Below are 20,590 nucleotides of genomic sequence, written 5' to 3' on the forward strand. Positions count from 1 at the left end.
ATGCCAGATGCCCCAGGGGCTCTTTCTCCCAGTGCCAGATCCCCACAGGTGGGAGTTTGATGTGGGGCTCAGAACTCTCACTCCTGTAGGTGAGTCTCTGTGAACCAGTTTCCAGTCTGTGGGACTTCCTACACAGGAGGTATTAGGGTTGCTTATATCACATAATCACCCCTCATGCCTCTCGATGTAGCCTCTCTTTGTCTTATGGAGTAGGATATCTTTTTTAAGGTTTTATGTCCATTTGGGTGGAGATTGCTCAGCCTTTAGTTGTGAATTTTGTTGATTTTAGGAGAGAAGTTGAGCTCCAGTCCTTCTATTCCACCATCTTTGAGGAAGTTCTGAATTTGATATCTTTAGAACAGTCTCTCACTACCACATCTCCTATAAATTACTGAAATGCCCAAAGATATGGACACTATATAATCTCTAACATATATGTCAATTTTTTCCAGATTTTTTTAGAGAGTATACAGTATATTTATTTTTATAAAAGTTCCTACACTTAGGACAGGATTATAACAACAGATATCCAATTTTTTATTCAATTGATTTTAAAAAAAACCTGAACAATGAAACACAACATGCTTGGAGGAAAATAAGTAAGTTGATTAGCAAAATTTAAATAAAACTTGGTCAGTGCGCATGAATTTGACTGAAGACAGCAGTGGGGTAGAGAGCAGGTAATGGAGCACGTATCCAGTGCTAGTCTCTGGAATTTGCACATACACATAGATTTAATACTGTGGGGATATGTTGTCAATGCCCCTAGAGCAGGCTATGTGCTGAAAATAAATGGAAGTACCCCAGATGGGGCTTCCAGGAATGATATTAAGTAAATAAAGGTAAGGAGCCACTACTCAAACAATTCTTAGTATCACAATAATAGTACAAAATAAACTTTCAGTGGATAAGTAAGATATATCACAGATATGCCTAATAGGTATATAAATGTTATTTATATGTATATAATTTCCCTACTAAATATGTATGTCAAGATATTTTAACTTAAATGTATTTACTTTAATAATATTTTCATGGTTTACATCTACTAAAAATCTCTAAATATCTCTAATATCTTGTATCAAAGATATTAAAATTGTAGTATTTAATACATGTGTTTATAAGCTCACAGCTCATATGTGTATTATAAACATACAGGTATTCAAGTAAGGACATACAAATATCTCATATCACAAACATCTATTTTCTTCTAAAATCAAAATGTAAAAAGTGCTTGTCTATAAATGAAAATACCCAGAAATACATTCTACTGTAAAAGTCAGTGAAAAAAATCTAGAGCTAAACTTGATGAATAATCTGTTTTATAGAAGTTATTTCTTCCAGACATAACTGGATTTTTTTTTTAATCACAGAAAAGATCTGAGTCAAGTGTGTAAGCACAAGTAGAGCACTTCATGAATAAATAAACGAGCACTGTCTATAAACATATATTCCTTTCCCAACAAGGACATTTCTGAAATTTTAAGACATCATTTTTGGGTATCCTTTTAAAAAATGTTAGAAACTTTAAATATGGCTCAACAATGGTTTTACTTTATTGTTTTTAAAATTTTAAATGCATTTTCCTTGACATGGTGTTTTCACAGTTCAATATATACTGAAAATAGTTCAACAAAGATGGAGATTGGCACGATAGGAGAAAAGAGCGTCCTGTCTACAACATTCCATTAAAGGGAAAAGAAAGAGAGGGGCTTTAGTTTAAAAAATCTTTTGTGGTAGAAACCAACACAATCATCCTTCTATTATTAGGTGTTCAATTGATGACAATTTTCAAGTGTCACTAAACATGGACACAAAGTCATCTATAGCCCTCTCAGGTGTTTATAGGTACTATGGAGTCTCTAGGGACTCCATAACTGTGCCTAAGGCTATTATTTCTTCTATTATGATTTTTCCTTTTTTTATTATGTTTGGGCTTTGACTGAGTTTTCATCAAAGGTCAAAGTATAAGTTTATTGCCTGAAGCTATGCTTTTTTGAGTCCAAAGAAAGTGCAGGCTAAAATAAAGGATCTTCCAGAAACATAGCCTCTTCTACCCTCAAGATCACCAATATGTTTACAGTGAAACTAAAGGTAAATACATTCCTTGGATGGGAAGAGTCAAATAAAGGGCTAAATTAATTATTCCTTCATTTACAATGATATAGGAATTTATTAAAATACTTTTTAACCACTATCATATGAACAAATCATATGTGAAGCATCTTAAGCTCTGTTGCCATAAGAACTTATGTTATTTCCTTTCCCTTTCAAAGATAGCAAATTTTGTTGTAACATACCACTCATTATTCAGTTGGGATTAAACCCAGTGGTTTTCAAGGTAGGGTTGAAGGGCACCATTTTCTCGATCAAAATAGCAAGGGCGCCGTTTTCTCTATTCCAAATTGAAGAGATGGTAGTAACTAAGTCCATAAGAAATAAAGGAATAAAAGGAGCTATAATTACAAACAATATGCTTGTCAATTTCCATAAACATTCTCCTGTTATATTCATTGTGGTAAGAACAATTAACGTGATACCCACCTTCATAATAATTTTTAATTGCACAGGACAGTACTGTTAACAATAGCAAAATGTTTGTACAGCAGATTTCTAAATCTTATTCTTCTTGCACAATTGAAACAATTGAACATCAATTGAACATCAGTGTACAACTGAACATCAACTCAACCCCCCGTTTCTTTATCCCTCCAGCCTCTGGCAACCACCATTCTACTCTCTGATTCTATAAGTTAGATTATTTTGGATCTTTGTATAAGTAGATTCATGCAGTATTTGTCCATCTATGAATGGCTGATTTTGCTTACAGTAGTGTCCTTCGGTCCAACTTGGTCTATACTTGTTGTGTATGACAGGATTTCTTTCTTAAGACTGTATAATATTCCATTGTATGTATATGAACATTCCACACTTTATCCATTTGTTCATTGATGAACATTTAGGTTGCTTCTATATCTTGGCTAACATGAATAAATGGTATAATGAATATGGAATTGTGTCTATCTCTTGGAGATTCTGATTTCAATTATTTTGGATAAATTCCCCAAACTGAGATTTCTGGATCATATGCTAATTGTATTTTAGTTTTTGAGGAATATCCACACTGTCTTCTATAGCAGCTCTACCATTTTACTTTTCTACCAACAGTGTATCTCCCCTCCTTTTAAACTCCCAACAATCCTGGCAGGTGGGTGATTAACTCTACTTTCTTATTCTTGTACGTAATTCTGCCTCCACCCTTCAATATACTTTCAGCTATAACTATACCCAATATTGAGGGCCTCAGTACATAGAGTAAAGAAATCCCAGTTTCCAAGTATTGGGTCCTAGTTTCAGATGAGATTGATCATTATTTACAGTTGTTTGTAAATGAGAAAGTGGGAAGGAGAATTTTTGTTGTTATTTTTAGGGCCTCACCCATGATATATGGAAGTTCCCAGGCCAGGGGTCAAATCGGAGCTACAGCTGCTAGCCTACACCACATTCACAGCAGCGTGGGGTCCGAGCCATGTCTGCGACCTACACCACAGCCCACAGCAGTACCGGACCATTAACCCTCTGCACAAGGCCAGAGATTGAACCTGTGTCCTCATGGATACTAGTCCGATTCATTTCTGCAGAGCCACGACAGAGGAGAATTTCGAATTTTTTGGCTACAAAAAATGAGACTAGAAACCCTTGTTGACTGATTCACTTTACCCATGTCTATTAACTCAGGTTTGGAAATATGTCTGTATCCTCATTAAAAAAAAAATTATCATGAGCAATAAATTTAGGGGGAGTAAAGTTCGAGAAGCCAGTGAGATAACTTGGATGCCACCAGTTTAGGTAACATAGGGAAGCTGTGCTGTGGCGATTGTCAAAGCATCCTAGGGGGATAAATGTATTCCGAGACTTTTGGGCACTCCCCTTTGTGGGAAAAATATGAACAACAAATCAATAACACAACAGCACCAACATCCATCAGCAATCCACATCACCCAAATTCCTGGAGATTTAGAGAAAACATAAAACTGAAATGAAAAGACCTAAACTAAAATCTTGCTTCATCTCTAATAGCAATGTCATGTGGAATATAACTTTATAATAGTTATAATTATCATGTTCTGTTATGGCTAGTAGTCTGTAGTTAAGTTGAGTTTTAGAAGATAATAAACAAGAGGAAAACTATTAGCAGACAAAGTTTAAAACTCATGGTGATAGAATCTTTCTCAAATACTTCAAACTCATATATATATCCTACCACCTTCCCCTCATTTCCGTTTGGATCTATGATAGAGGTATCAATGATAACATCTGCAAACTGGAACTCCAGAACTCCTCCCCAAAACCTGCTCTCTGACAGGCTTTCTTAACTCAGTTATTTGTAACCCCATATTTCCAGGTGCTCCGGCCAAAAACCCTGAAGTCTACCTGGGATTTAAATGTACGTCCTTAAAAAGATTTAAGGTGATGGCAGGCACTTTTTACTTGAAAGCAAAAAAATTACAAGATCTCTTAAGAACTAAGCTGGCACACTGTCAGGCTCATTTCATTTTAATGGCCCAATCAAGTCACAAGCTGCATACCAAGTTGAATTACTGTTCTCATAGGAGAGTCTACTAATCTTATGGCAAAAAGAGTGGACACAGGACAGGTAGGTAAATGAGTGAAGACAATCATGCAGTCTACTGAATGAATAATTTCACTTGACCTTTGTATACTTATATTTATTCATGGGACAAAATATACCAAATATCCTCTCTGCCAGATTCATGCACACGTAGTAGGAAGAGAGTCTTCCTCCTTTTTTTAATAAAGATATTTTTAGGTGGGCAAGTTAAAGAATCAGACAATAAATAAGGATAATATAAGAAATGTACAGTTTATGATGAGTATTATGAATAATTAAGAAGGCTGTTGTAATTTTGTTTAGCCATATGGGTGATATTTAACTTGTAGTATATAAAGGGAGAACATATAAGAAAAAGCCAAAGATAATTTGAGGCAGGACAGTGAAAATTTATGTATACTTGTATACATATATGGCTGTGTATGTATTGGTTACAACACAGGCAAGGCATCAAATTCTCACCCCTGTCTCACTGAGTGTATGATGTGAGGAAGTTAATTTCATCTCTCTCCATTCCTGCAGTTACAGATACATAATAAAATAACACCAATAGCAGATACCTACTTGGTCAGATTTTTTTTCTTTAAGAGATGATAGGCTTAAACATTAAGAATTGTACTTAGAACAATAGTGCTAATATCTTGAATGCTTATTTATGCAAAAATTTATACATTATAAATAAAAACAGCTAACATTTTTGAGACTCTTTCCATGATTTACTCATTTAATATCCAGGTTACCGCTATTAGAAAAATGTGATTATTATCTTTATTTTATACTTGAGAAAACAAAGATTTAGAGATGCTAACTGCATGCCTACAGAAACAAGGCTAAAACAGTTGAAACTTGAATTTATGCTCATTTAGTCTGAGTCTAAAACTGTGTGCTTAACTATTATATTATATGTAACAGTACAATGCTTTAGGAAATTTTAAAATATTTTTGTATTTGTGTAATTTGTGTAACATAAGTCATAGGTAAATTTAAATAGAAAAACAGAATCATTGTTCTTAGTTTTGTTTCTTCCCATTTAAAATGTGCTCTTAGAGCCCCCACTTCCACTTCTCTACTGAGAAATAATCTCTCATAATGGTTTAGTATATACCTTTAAAACTTTTAATTAATTCTTAAGACCTTATTTTTTGAAAAGCAGCTTTAGGTTTACTATGAAATTGAGAAGGAGATAGAGAGCTTTACCATGTGCTTCCTCCCTGCACACATGCATAGCTTCCCTTGTTATCAGCTCACTCACCAGAATGGTATATTTTTTACCAAAGATTAATCCTATATTGACACAACATAGTCACCCCCAAAGACCATATTTCCCAAAGTCAGGGTTCATTCTCAATATTGTACATTTTGATCTACAGTGATTTCAGTGAGGCTAGCAAAGTGATAATTTCTTTTCCTACTAAAAACTGCTCTTAATTCCCAATTTCCTATTCAGTTAAAAATATTAGTGGTGATCCTAATATCCAATTTTGGAGTTACCAACTCATAATTATTCTTTTCAATCTCCAATGTCATTTTCTGCCTGGCAATTTCCTACTGATAGTAATTTGCCATTTATTATTTTGAACAGTTATTAATTTTGCCATATTTGTATGCCTTTCTTCAGGTTTTTCTGAATCCTGTTTCTCTCACAAATGTGCTCAACACAGATTTGATAGTTTATTTCCTCAGTGTTTTCTGAGGATATCCACTTTTTAATGCTTATTGTGCAGGAAACAAAAAAACAAATATAACATCCTTATATACAATACATGACTCTATATTTTACTCTCAAACTTTCTTTTCTAAAACTTCATACCATGTATTATGTAGTTTAACACTAAAATAAATTGCTCTTAATTGTCCTAATGAATTCTTACATGGATCAAATTCTTTTACATTCCCAGCCATTTATTTATTTATTTATTTATTTTAGAAATTAGCTTTTCAAAAATGAGTGTATATTTGATTTTATTTACTAGATGTTAAGATTCTTCTATCAATAAGTTTTTTGGTAAAATAGATTTAATTGATCTTTTTGGGAAATTCTTTTTTTTTTTTTCAATTTTTAGGGCCGTACCTGTGGCATATGGAAGTTTCCAGTATCGAGTTCATGTTGGACCTACACCACAGTTCACAGCAATGCCGGATCATTAGCCCACTGAGCGAGGTTGGGGATAGAACCTGAATCTTCCTGGATACCAGTTGGGTTTGTTACTGCTGAGCCACAGTGGGGACTCCTAATTGAGCTTTATCTTAATAATACTATTTAGAATATTCAGTAGGATCTTCAAAATACCTGACTCACATTTCAAGTTGTTTTGTTTAGATGTTTTTATTTGTCTGAATTTTTTCTTAATTTACTCTGCTTTGCATTCTATTATTCAATAAAAAATGTAGCTTTCTAAGAGGATGATATTTATTTTGTGTTAATGTCATGGCATTAACTAAATTACATTTTCTTAAAACTCTTTGAATGGCAGTGCTAATGTTTACATGTTCATATTCATAATTTTAGTTATTTCTGTGCATACACAAATTGTGTATTTGTATGTGTGTGTGTATGTATGTGTGAGATAATTGGTCATTATATTTTATGTATGAGATATCAGTCTGATGGTAAATTTTCTTGTACAAGTCCTTTACTGGCCAATTTTACTTTAACTTTTATGTATCAGTATGAATATTCATAATATGTAGCAATTTTACAAATGTGCTTGAGTAGGCAGCAATAATTGCTGCAATATGTTGAGAGTTAAATTAACTGAAGAAAACAAAAGTGGCAGAACTAATTAAAAACCTGGAACAAGAATGAATGGGGATTTTTTTTCCAGTGGCTTATAAAATATTTCATAGTCACTTCATTTGTGAGAGAAAAACATATTATAATTAAAAGATTATTTTTGTTCAAGATGCATTGAATATTTTGTTATTTTTTACTAATCATTTTATCATTAATAAACATACAGAAATAATTAATTGAAACAAAAATCTCTCTCGGATGCCTGGAAAAATTCTGTTTTTAGGGAAGAATATTTAATAATTAATCAATTCAGTAAGTATTTTTGTTGTATATCTACCATATATAAGTATACTAAATGATATGTAGGATTAACTGCTAACTAAAATACAATGCTTGACTTGAATGTGGAACTTGAAGATAGAGAAACTTGATGAAATAAATCATATTCAGGGGTCAAATCTGGTTTTGTTAAGGATGGCCTAATGAACACACTGATCTTTGATTCTACCAGGCTCATAGAGACTCTCAGAAATGTATTATGGTAACTTTGTGCCCATTACTTGTGTGTGATGAGTAAGTAACATGTGGCCAGGCTCTCAAGTTTGGGGTAACTAGGAGAATAGCCTTGGCTAGAATATCATGTGTGGGCATTTTTATTTTGAAAATGGAATTTTTATGACCAGAATGATTAAATCTGTATATCATGGAACAATCAAATTCTGATTACCTAAAGTCTACTTTGAGTCAAAATCTTTGGATGTTCATATAGCTTAGTATTAAAAATATATCATATATATGTCTTTCGACAGTTCCCATCAATCTCATCATCATATGATAGGAAATCTCCATAGAGAAAAGATTAAACAGAAATAAGAACAAAAATAAACCAATGGGACCTAATCAAACTGACAAGCTTTTGCACAGCAAAGGAAACCAAAAAGAAAATTAAAAGACAACTTACAGAATGGGAGAAAATAGTGTCAAATGATGCAATGGACAAGTGCTTAATCTCTAGGATATACAAGCAACTTATACAACTCAACAGCAAAAAAGCCAACCAGCCAAAGGAAAAATGGGCAAAAGACCTGAATAGACCATTCTCCAAGGAAGATAGACACATGGCCAACAAGCACATGAATAAATGCTCAACATCCCTGATTATTAGAGAAATGCAAATCAAAACTACCATGAGATACCACATCACACCAGTCAGAATGACCATCATTAATAAGTCCACAAATAGCAAATGCTGGAGGGGGTGTGGAGAAAAGGGAACCCTCCTGCACTGTTGGTGGGAATGTGAGCTGGAACAACCACTATGGAGAACAGTATGGAGGGACCTTAGAAAGCTATGCGTAGAACTGCCGTATGACCCAGCAATCCCACTCTTGGGCATATATCCCAAAACAACTTTCCTTAAAAAAGACACATGCACCCACATGTTCACCCAGCATGATTCACAATAGCCAGGACATGGAAACAACCCAAATGTCCATTGACAGAGGATTGAATTAGGAAGATGTGGTATATATACACAATGGAATACTATTCAGCCATAAAAAACAATATAATTCCATTTGCAGCAGCATGGATGGAACTAGAGACTCTTGTACTGAGTGAAGTATTTCAGAAAGAGAAAGACCAATACCGTATTGTATCACTTATAACTGGAATCTAATATATGGCATAAATGATGAATCTTTCCACAGAAAAGAAAATCATGGACTTGCAGAATAGACTTGTGGCTGCCTGGGGGGAGAGGGAGGGAGTGGGAGGGATCAGGAGCTTGGGGTTAATGGATGCAAACTATTTATCTTGGAATGGATTAGCAATGAGATCCTGCTGTGTATCATTGAGAACTATGTCAAGATACTTACATTGCAACACAACAATGGGAGGAAAAAGTATGTATACATGTATGTGTAACTTGGTCCACATGCTGTAAATAAATAAGTAAATAAATAAATAAATAAATAAAAAGAAAGAAAGAAAATTAGGAGGAAAAGATGTATATGAAACAACAGAAAATTTATTAGTCTGTTTTCTGGTTTAATTGAGCATACAAGTGGGGCAGACAAGTTTTATATTTTAATTCAAATAGTTAATTCATTGAAATACATTATTATCTTTCTTATACTTGAATTTCGGTCTACCGTTTTATATTTTATTTTCATTGTCTCAAATTCTTAGCTTCCTTCTCTCCTATATTAGCTCCTTTGGGATTAATCAAGATTTTAAAAATTCTGTGTATTATCTATTTACAAATATACACTCTTTAATTAATTTTTGAGTGTTACCCTAGCAATATGGATTATTGGCATATTAGGCCTTCAATTGAGAAATATTACCATTTTTCAGATAATATTATGACCTTAAAACACTTTACCCCCACAACATTTATGTGATTGCTTTAATGAATTCTATTCCTCTATAAAATATAACTTTGTTTTAATCTTAAGTGAATATTAATTTAACTGTACAGTTGCCATCTCTGTTGCTCTTCATTTATTTCTAGCTTTCCATGTTTTCCTCTGTGGCCATATTTCTCCTACCTGAAACACTATTAATATATTTTTAAAACAGGTCTGCTAGAGCATTACTTAACATCATACTCTTATGCTACAAGATTTATGAAGGGGCAAGGCATTTTAACCTTGATTGTTCTTAGAGAATCCTTTGGCCTGTTTTTGATTTTTATCATGTAGAGGGGTGACTAAGTTTTAGCATAGTGTGGATCTTGATCTTGGTTTACTATAGGGAGGAACCTGCTTCCTAGGTCATGGAGTTCAGCAGTGACTTGAAAGCCAGATGAAAGTTTGTAAAGCCAGTAGTAAGTTTTGGCTGTGTAGAGTGTAGGAAGCTAACATTCTTAAAATGTGTTTATTCTATTTTTTTCTTTTTGGCCATGCCCTCAGCATGTGGAGGTTCCTGGGTCAGGAATTGAACAGTGCACCCAAGCGCTGCAGTGACAAGGCTGGATCCTTAATATGCTGAGCCACAAGACAACTTCAAAATATTCTTGTTCTTGAGAGCAAGCTATTTGAAAAAAAGAAAATACATTCTGCTGATCCTTTTAGGAAAATTCTACCTCTGTCTGCCTCTGAGGGGTTAGGAATTGAAAAGTGGAGAGGTTGAAGTCCACCCAGGTTCAGCGTTATCTTTCCTAGGGGAAAAAAAAAGTCTCTTATAATAAATTACATAAACAAATTAGATAATATTTATCAACAATAAAGTTAATACCTTAGACTATTTTTTTTTTAGCTTAAGCTGAAAGGTATCGGGGTATCAATGAGTTGTTTTTCTTGGTTGGTTTTTGTGCTTTATTTCTTAATTAGTTCAGAACATAGTTAAATTTACCAAAATATATGTATACTTTGGTAAATACATATGATGGCCCACTCTCACCACTGCTCTTCAACATAGTTTTGGAAGTCCTAGCCACAGCAAGTAGACAAACAAAAGAAATAAAAGGCATCCATATAGGAAGAGAAGAGATCAAACTGCCACTGTATGCAGATGACATGATACTATACATAGAAAACCAGAAGGACTCAACCCAAAAACTACTTGAACTGATTAATAAATTCAGCAAAGTACCAGGATATAAGATTAACATTCAGAAGTCAGTCGCATTTCTGTATACCAGCAATGAAACATTAGAAAAGGAATACAAAAATACGATACCTTTTAAAATTACACCTCACAAAATCAAATACCTTGGAATACACCTGACCAAGGAGGTAAAGGACCTATATGCCGAGAACTATAAAACTTTAATCAAAGAAATCAAAGAAGATGTAAAGAAATGGAACGATATTCCATGTTCCTGGATTAGAAAAATCAATATTGTAAAAATGGCCATACTACCCAAAGCAATCTACAGATTCAATGCAATCCCTATCAAATTACCCATGACGTTTTTCACAGAACTACAAGAAACAATCCAAAAATTTATATGGAACCACAAAAGACCCAGAATCGCCAAAGCAATCCTGAGAAACAAAAACCAAGCAGGAGGCATAACTCTCCCAGACTTCAAGAAATACTACAAAGCCACAGTCATCAAAACAGTGTGGTACTAGTATCAAAACAGACAGACAGACCAATGGAACAGAATAGAGAACCCAGAAATAAACCCAGACACCTATGGTAAATTAATCTTTGACAAGGGAGGCAAGAACATAAAATGGGAAAAAGAAAGTCTATTCAGCAAGCATTGCTGGGAAACCTGGACAGCTGCATGCAAAGCAATGAGACTAGAACACACCCTCACACCATGCACCAAAATAAACTCCAAATGGCTGAAAGACTTAAATATACGACAGGACACCATCAAACTCCTAGAAGAAAACATAGGCAAAACACTCTCTGACATCCACATCATGAATATTTTCTCAGGTCAGTCTCCCAAAGCAATAGGAATTAGAGCAAAAATAAACCCATGGGACCTCATCAAACTGAAAAGCTTTTGCACAGCAAAGGAAACCCAATAGAAAACAAAAAGACAACTTTCGGAATGGGAGAAAATAGTTTCAAATGATGCGATGGACAAGGGCTTAATCTCTAGAATATATAAACAACTTATACAACCCAATAGCAAAAAAGCCAATCAATCAGTGGAAAAATGGGCAAAAGACCTGAATAGACATTTCTCCAAAGAAGACATACAGATGGCCAACAAACACATGAAAAAATGCTCAACATCGCTGATTATAAGAGAAATGCAAATCAAAACTACCATGAGATATCACCTCACACCAGTCAGAATGGCCATCATTAATAAATCCACAAATAACAAGTGCTGGAGGGGCTGTGGAGAAAAGGGAACCCTCCTGCACTGCTGGTGGGAATGTAAACTGGTACAGCCACTATGGAGAACAGTTTGGAGATACCTTAGAAATCTATACATAGAACTTCCATATGACCCCGCAATCCCACTCTTGGGCATATATCCAGACAATACTCTACTTAAAAGAGACACATGCACCTGCATGTTCATTGCAGCACTATTCACAATAGCCAGGACATAGAAACAACCCAAATGTCCGTCGACAGATGATTGGATTCGGAAGAGGTGGTATATATACACAATGGAATACTACTCAGCCATAAAAAAGAACGACATAATGCCATTTGCAGCAACATGGATGGAACTAGAGAATCTCATCCTGAGTGAAATGAGCCAGAAAGACAAAGACAAATACCATATGATATCACTTATAACTGGAATCTGATATCCAGCACAAATGAACATCTCCTCAGAAAAGAAAATCATGGACTTGGAGAAAAGACTTGTGGCTGCCTGATGGGAGGGGGAGGGAGTGGGAGGGATCGGGAGCTTGGGGTTATCAGACACAACTTGGAATAGGTTTACAAGGAGATCCTGCTGAGTAGCATTGAGAACTTTGTCTAGATACTCATGTTGCAACAGAACAAAGGGTGGGGAATAAAATGTAATTGTAATGTATACATGTAAGGATAACTTGATCCCCTTGCTGTACAGTGGGAAAATAATATATATATATATATATATATATATATATATATATATTTTATATATATATATATAAAATAAAAAAATACATATGATGAAGTGAAAAGGAGAACAAATGTGATTCATTTTATCTGAAGTGTTAAGTATGTAGTGGATAAAAAGATTTTCAGAGAAATTGATGTCTTACTGATTGCTATTTTATAAAATAAAATAAATGGGAGTTTTTACTAGGAAAAGCTGGAAAAGACTAATACAGAGGAATTATGCCCAAATAAATAAAAATATGAAAGAGACCTAGATGATATTTGGTGTTATGCATATCTCAAGGCAGCTATGACTTTCCCTCTGGAAGAATATCCATTTCATACACCCATTCTCAACTCAGAAAGTGTGTGTTTTCTCACAAAATATATTTTATAATTTTATTTCTTAAAAGTATTTTTTTTTAATGATAAGAAAACAGTTTGGAGGTACCTCAGAAAACTAAATATAGAGATACCATATGATCTAGCAATTCTATTGTTGGGCATATACCTGGACAAAACTTTTACTGAAAAAGATACATGCACCCCTCCTGTTTATAGCAACAGTATTCACAATAGCCAAGACATGGAAACAACCTAAATGTCCATTGACAGATGAATGGATTAATAAAATGTGGTACATATATATACAATGGAATATTATTCAGCCATAATAAAGACAAACTAATGTCATTTGTGGCAACATGAATGGAACTTCAGACTCTCATACTAAGTGAAGTAAGCCAAAAAGAAAAATACAAATACCATAACTTATTTGTGGAATCTAAAATATGAAACAGATGATCCTATCTAAAAAAAAATTTAAAAAAATACAAAAACAGAAACAGATTGTGGCCAAGGAGGGCAGACTTGGGGTTCTCAGGTGGGAGGAGGAGAGGGAGTGTGATGGATGGACATTTGGGGTTTTTTTTGATTCAAACTGTTATATTTGTAATGGATGGGCAATAGGACCCTATTGTACCGCATAGGGAAATGTGTGTGATTGGGTCACTTTGCTATACAACAGAACTTGATGAAATGCTATAAATCAACTATACTTTTATAATAAAAAATGAAAAAATGGTAAGAAATTACTTATCCTCTCTTACATATACTTGGAAACATTCCCTTCTCATTTCTAACAGGACCTTTCTCCAAATGTCAGCTCATATTTGTCTTGTGCCTTGATCTCCATTCACTGTATGCTCACTTTAGTCATATAATTTATGCAGGAATATCAGTTTTTAAAATACATACATGCAAACAGATATGCTACCCTGTACTCAATCTGGCAACTTGTCTACCTCCCTTCTTTCCCTCATGTGCACACTTCTAGAGAGACGAGTTTATATTTCTCCCTTTTTTCCTTCTTTCCTTGACCACACCTACAGCATACAGAATTTCCCAGGGCAGGAACTGAGTCCGAGCTGCAGATGCAATCTAACTGCAACTACAGAAACGCCAGTTCTTTAACCCATTGTGTCAGGCCTGATATTGAACCCTTACATCCACAGCGACCCAAGCCACTGCAGTTAGATTCTTAACCCACTGTGTCACAGCAAGAACTCCTAGAAAGACTATTTTATATTTGCCCCCCTACTTCATCAGATGCAGCAACTATTCAATACATTGTTTTTTGTGTTTTTCTTCTGTTAAACTGTTCTGTAAATATATCGAATATCATATCAGTAGTGAAATAAAAAGGGAGATTTTCATGTCCTTATGTGATTATACACTTCTGGGAATTTTTAACACTATTAGCCATTTAAAAAACTTTCTATAAATTGTTTATTTCTTTTCTCAGTATTCTGCTCTTCTCCCTTCACTTGCTATGTCATTCTCTTTTGCAGCTTTACAAATGCTATAGTTTTCAAGATTCTGTCATTAATCAATCCATTTCTTCTTCACTTTCATAATGGTATCTACAACGTAATCCTTATGAATAAAAAATTAATTTTAAAGCCTTTTATCTTTCATGAATTTTGCATCCATGAAATTAATTCAAATCCATATGGTTATTTATACTTGGATTTGTTGTATACATATTCAGAATTAAACTCATTGTCTACCTGGATCGCTTTGCTTTTCTTATTTCTGTATCTGTAAATTGCATGCATTTCTTACCTGTTGTGACAACTTCATTCAAATATTTTATATATATAAAATATATGAACATACACACATACACGCATACACTCACACATACATATATGTCAGTAAAACTTTGGATATATGCCTGTTTCTAAATATACGTCTTACATACTGCAGCAAGTCTCAAATAAATACACAGGTACATAAAGAGATAGATATAGTGTGGACATTTGTATTACTTAAATGAACAATATACTTGAAGTTTTTCTTATGTGTTTGCAAAAATCATGTGAAACAAGCTGTCTTTTTATAATTATATGGAAAAAGCAGTTTGTCTTTTATATCATATAATTGATGGAGTATAAAAATGAACTAAATCTAATTGAAAGTTAGTCTTTAATTTGTTTTCACTTTAGACTAATGCACATGGTATAATCTTACTTGCAAGAAAATCAGGAGTTCCTGTTGTGGCTCAGCAGGTTATGAATACAACTACTATACATGAGGATGCATGTTCAGTCCTTGGCTTCATTCAGTGAGTTAAATCAGCATTGCAGATGCAGCTAGAATCCCACCTTGCTGTGGCTGTAGTGCAGGCCAGCAGATGCAAATTTGATTCTACTCCTATCCTGGAAACTTCCATATGCCACAGGTATGTCCTTAAAAAAGAAAGAAAGAAAGAAAAAGAAAAGAAAGAAAAGCAATAACTTACACTCTTTTTGTAAAATAGTTACAATAGTTACAGTTCTTTTTTTTTGTCCTTTTTTGTCTTTTCAGGGCCGCACCTGCAGCATATGGAGGTTCCCAGGCTAGGGGTCTAATCAGAGCTGTAGCCGCCAGCCTACGCCACAGCCTCAGCAACGCCAGATCCAAGTACATCTGTGAACTACACCACAGCTCACAGCAACGCCAGATCTGTAAACCACTGAGCGAGGCCAGGGATCGAACCTGCAACCTCATGGTTCCCAATCAGATTCGTTTCTGCTGAGGAGCCACAGGAACTCCTAGTTACAGTTCTTAACATAAAACCCCTAGAAATGGATAATCTGATCCCTCTGAAAATTGTATGCTCATTACTTTTTTCATGTGTTTCCTATTAGGGATATAAATCATATGGAAACAAACATGATCCATGCAAAATTAAGAAATATTTGTTTTAAGGAACTAAAATAATATTAAAATATTTATATTTAATTGAAAATATATATGATAAAGTTGTATCATAAATGTAGTTATTAGCAAGTTAGTTATCACTGTACTCATAGCACTTCTTGAGATCTTTAAAGACAAGAAGTATGATTGTATTATCAGGATCTTGCACCATCTTTGGAATTTTATAGGTGATCAAAATTTTATTGAATAATAAGTTAAATATCATGGATATTTCAAAGAATGAGAGAGTTTTCTTTTTCATTAAAAGACATCAGCGAAACAATGTAGACTTTAGATTTTGACTTCAGTAGATTGGAAAGAGAGATAGATAATCTACTTGGGTAGATTGGAGAGTGATAAACAGTGGTATCAGACTAAATAAGAATATAAGTAGTACGGAAATATATTAGCTTTTTATGTTTTATGACAAGTAACACAAATTTAGTGACTTGAAAGAGCAGAAATTTGCTATCCCTATTTCTTCAGGAGTCTGGGCTTGACATTAGCTGGGCCGTTGTTCACAGACTCAGGGCCTGCAATCAAGGGTTCAGTCTGGCTGTGTCTTAATCCACTAGGGAATAAGACAGTTTCAATCTCATAGAGATTGTTGACAGATTTTGTTTTATTGACTATAACAGCAGGGCTGGGATCCAGGCAGGCTGTCCAATGGAGGCTGACCCCAGCATATCATTGCCTTTTGCTATTCCCTGCATATTCCCTAAACAGGTCATTTCAAACATGGCAGTTTGCTTCTTAAATTCTAGCAAGAGAGTGAGAGCTAGCCAAGGAGTATTATATGATGTCATGTAATCACAGAAGTGACATTCTATCACCTTTGCTATATTTTATTGGTCAGAAGCAAGTCATAGATCTAGAACATGCCCTAGAGAACAGGATTACACAAAGATTTTAACATCAAGAGGTGAGAAATATATGGAATGATCATAGGTTCTATCTACTACAAACAAAAAATCAAGTACTGTATTAAGAGAGAAAAAAATTCCATTTGGATATAGCACAGAATGCCTGAAGAAGATAAGGAAATATAGCTGGAGGTATTTCTAAATTAGTATGCAAAAATCCCTAGATACTATATTGCATTTTTTAGGGGAAGCGTAAATAGCAGGAACCATCTGAAGACTAATCTCTAATGAAAAATTCTTGCTTTACTGTGTGGAACAACTCAGTGCCAGTAATGAGATGTCCATTTCTCTTAACTAATTCATTATTTATGTTTATAATAAAATTGAAAATGTCTTTTAAAAGTAGCAGTATCAGTGAATATTGTAATTTTTAGGATTGATACTGTACTTTGTACATTTTACTGATGTTCTAATCCTACTGTTTGTAACATCAATTTGTTTACTAGTTATTGAGTGGCATTGTTTTTATAGCATCAGATTGTCATCATCGAATTCTTCTGATGGAAATGATTCAGTGCTGGCATTTCAACTTTGTGTAAAATAATCTTAATGTTTCTAGATAATGGCAGTGAGGTTAAACTGAATTATTTTAAAGCTTCACAGCACCAAGAAGAGAGATCAAGCACTATCAGGATATACTGGTTCATTTGCACTCTGTTCTCTTTAACCTTCCACAAACTCCATTCAAATAAATGTATGCTACTGTCATATAGAGTCTTGATATCGTTAGAGACAAGGAAGGAGGAGAAGAATAATCACATTTCATTAAAATATTCCCTGGTAATAGTGTTTTGGCAAAGTTTATCTGTTATTAGATAAAGAAAGGTAATGCAGTATAAAAGCAAAATTCTCATATTTAATTTGTCTTATATTGTATAATATTTTTCACTGATGCTCCTGAGACTAAAAAACAAATACTGTCTTTTAAAAGTAACTAAAAATTAAAAATAAAAAAATAAAAGTAACAAATAATTTAGTAGTATTTGCAGATGAATTTTCTTTTGTTCTTATAATTGAAATTTTCCATTAGAGTAGGGACTTCCAATTGAGGAAAGAAATATATGCATTGTCCATTGGAATATAGTTGTGCATTCAGCCATCTCTAGACATAAAATGCTGGGAACCTCACAGACATAAGAACTATCACCTTTTGGCATACTACGAAATTTAGTCAGTCATTATACTTACATTTAGGAAGTACAGTATATGTGTAACTTTTTCAAAAATTACTACGTTGTTTTAAGTTGTACTTTTTCTTTTTTTAAAATGATTTTTATTTTTTCCATCATAGCCAGTTTACAGTGTTCCATCAATTTCCTACCTTACAGTAAGGTGACCTAGTCACACATACATATATACATTCTTTTTCTCACATTAGGTTTGTTGGTAAAAATGATAATTTACAAGGTAGACATACTTTTTTTCTTAAATATATCAGGATTTTCCATTTGCAGTTTAGTATTAAGACTCACATGATAATCATATTTTAAATCTTTAGTTTTATCATCTAAATAGAAATTTTCAAAGGTTACATAAACCATTTGTGTATTGATCCACAATATTTATATGTATTTATTACTAATTCACAAAGATAAAACCATCAATGTTATGATATGAAAATAGGAATTCTATTATGAAAGCATCCTGAAGCCCATGGTTATAAAAATTGAGTTTTCAAGATTCTTTGTACCTTCAAAATAAGGAGAATCTGTCTTTTATCTCAAGCAGAACAGCATGGAGAAAAGATACTAAAGAAAGACACATGCACTAGATGATTATTTTACTCTATACTTCAGAGAATTTATCAAAGAAACAACTTAGAGTTTGATTATAACTTACACAGCAAGGATTATTTAAAAACATAAAATAAATTCCCTTATCATTAGATGCACTGAAATAGATCAATTTTAATAACTGCTTTAATTATTAAAAATAGGCACCAAAATCGTCATTAGCTATAAAACCATGTGTAAGAAAAATAACTGTGTCATAATAATGCCTACAAGTTACAAAAGTTGCATTTTGACTATACCTTAATTATTGTGTGTACACAAACACATGTATGTGTATATTTTCTTCCTTTAAAGTAGACTGTATTTTTTAGAGAAATTTTAGATTCACAGGAAATTTGAGCAGAATGTACAGAGAATTTCCATGTGTTTTGAGCTCCGCTACTTAACATACACATGGCCTCCCTCAGTATCAACATCCTGCACCAGATATTGGTACATTTGTTATAATCCACAAACCCACATTTACACTTTTTTTTTTTTTTTTGCTTTTTAGGGCTGCACCTGTGGCATATGGAGGTTCCCAGGCTAGGGGTCAAATTAAGCTGTAGCTGCTGGCCTACATCACAGCCACAGCAACATCAGATCCGAACCATGTCTGCAACCTACACCATAGCTCACAGCAATGCTGGATCCTTAACCCACTAAGGAGAGACTAGGGATCAAACCTGCATTTTCATAGGTACTAGTCAGGTTCGGATAATAGTTCTTTACTACATATGTCTTTCGAATATATTTTCTGGCAGTGTGTGGTTATCTTATCATTCTCTTTGTAGTGCCTGTCACAGAGTAGAAAATTTTAATTTTAATAAAGTCCAACTTACCAATTCTTTCATACATGCATAGTGACTTTGAGGTTGTAACCAAAAGTGATCACCATGCCCAAGATTATTTACATTTTCTATGTCATTTTCCAGATTTATAGTTTGCATTTTACAGTTAGGTCTATGATCCATTTTGAGTTAATTTTTGAGGAGAATGTAAAGTCTATGTTTAGATTCTGTTTGTTTGTTTATATTGACCATTTCTCTATTGAGAAGAAATAAATAAATTAATGGGTTTTAAATATACTTTAAGACAACAACTGTTTAATTTACAGAAAAAAAATGAAAAAGTCCTGTCATGTAGGTTGGCTATAATAGACAAATAAATAAAGCTTCTTAGTTTAACTCTTTTCCCATATATTATATTTGTACAGAACGATATATAATGTTGAAAATGAACATTTGGAACAAATGTTTGGGAAACCCAGCACATTGTGAAAGTAAAAATGATAATGTTGATTAAATGCTGATCTTTTAAAATGACATTTCTGTAAGTGATTAACTAAAAAGATAGTATTTTCAAGTGAGTTTTAAAGCATAGCAATGGTATTACTTTGTTAGGGCTGCCATAACAAAGTATCACACAATGGGTGATTTAAATGACCAACTTTTTTTTTTCCTATTTTGGAGGCTAGAAATCTGATATCAAAGTGTTGGCAAGGTTGGTTCCTTTAGAGGGCTATCAGAAAAAAAAATCGTTCTGTGCCTCTCTTTTAGCTTCTGGTGGCCTACTCATAGTCTTTTGTAGTCCTTGGCTTCTGATATATCAAATCAGTCTCCTGCTAGCTTCACATGACATTGTGTAATGTCCCTTTCTCATAAGGACATCATATATGCTGGGTTAAAGTCCCACCCTACTCCTTTATGACTTTGTCTTTAATTAATCATATTTGTAACAATCTTGTTCCCCAATAAGAACACATTCT

The 20,590-nt window shown here is 33.8% G+C and overlaps 1 long non-coding RNA gene across 2 annotated transcripts in view; it reads left to right on the top strand.

Annotated features, from left to right (window-relative positions):
- LOC110256465 (uncharacterized) overlaps positions 1–20,590 on the top strand; it is a 291,252-nt gene that overhangs the window by 107,724 nt on the left and 162,938 nt on the right. Inside the window, exon 5 of one of the 2 annotated variants that reach the window (XR_014823734.1) lies at positions 4,406–7,615. The exons of the other annotated variant lie outside the window; for it this stretch is intronic. This is a non-coding gene — a long non-coding RNA (uncharacterized LOC110256465). Of the gene's footprint in view, positions 1–4,405; positions 7,616–20,590 lie in introns of those variants that run through there. 2 annotated transcript variants of the gene reach the window in all.

This window comes from Sus scrofa, chromosome 13, assembly GCF_054392235.1.
Source record: "Sus scrofa isolate SSC_HxYL_T2T_F1_AM1 chromosome 13, Sscrofa_HxYL_maternal_Yorkshire_Landrace_v2.0, whole genome shotgun sequence".
Taxonomy (NCBI): Eukaryota; Metazoa; Chordata; class Mammalia; order Artiodactyla; family Suidae; genus Sus; species Sus scrofa.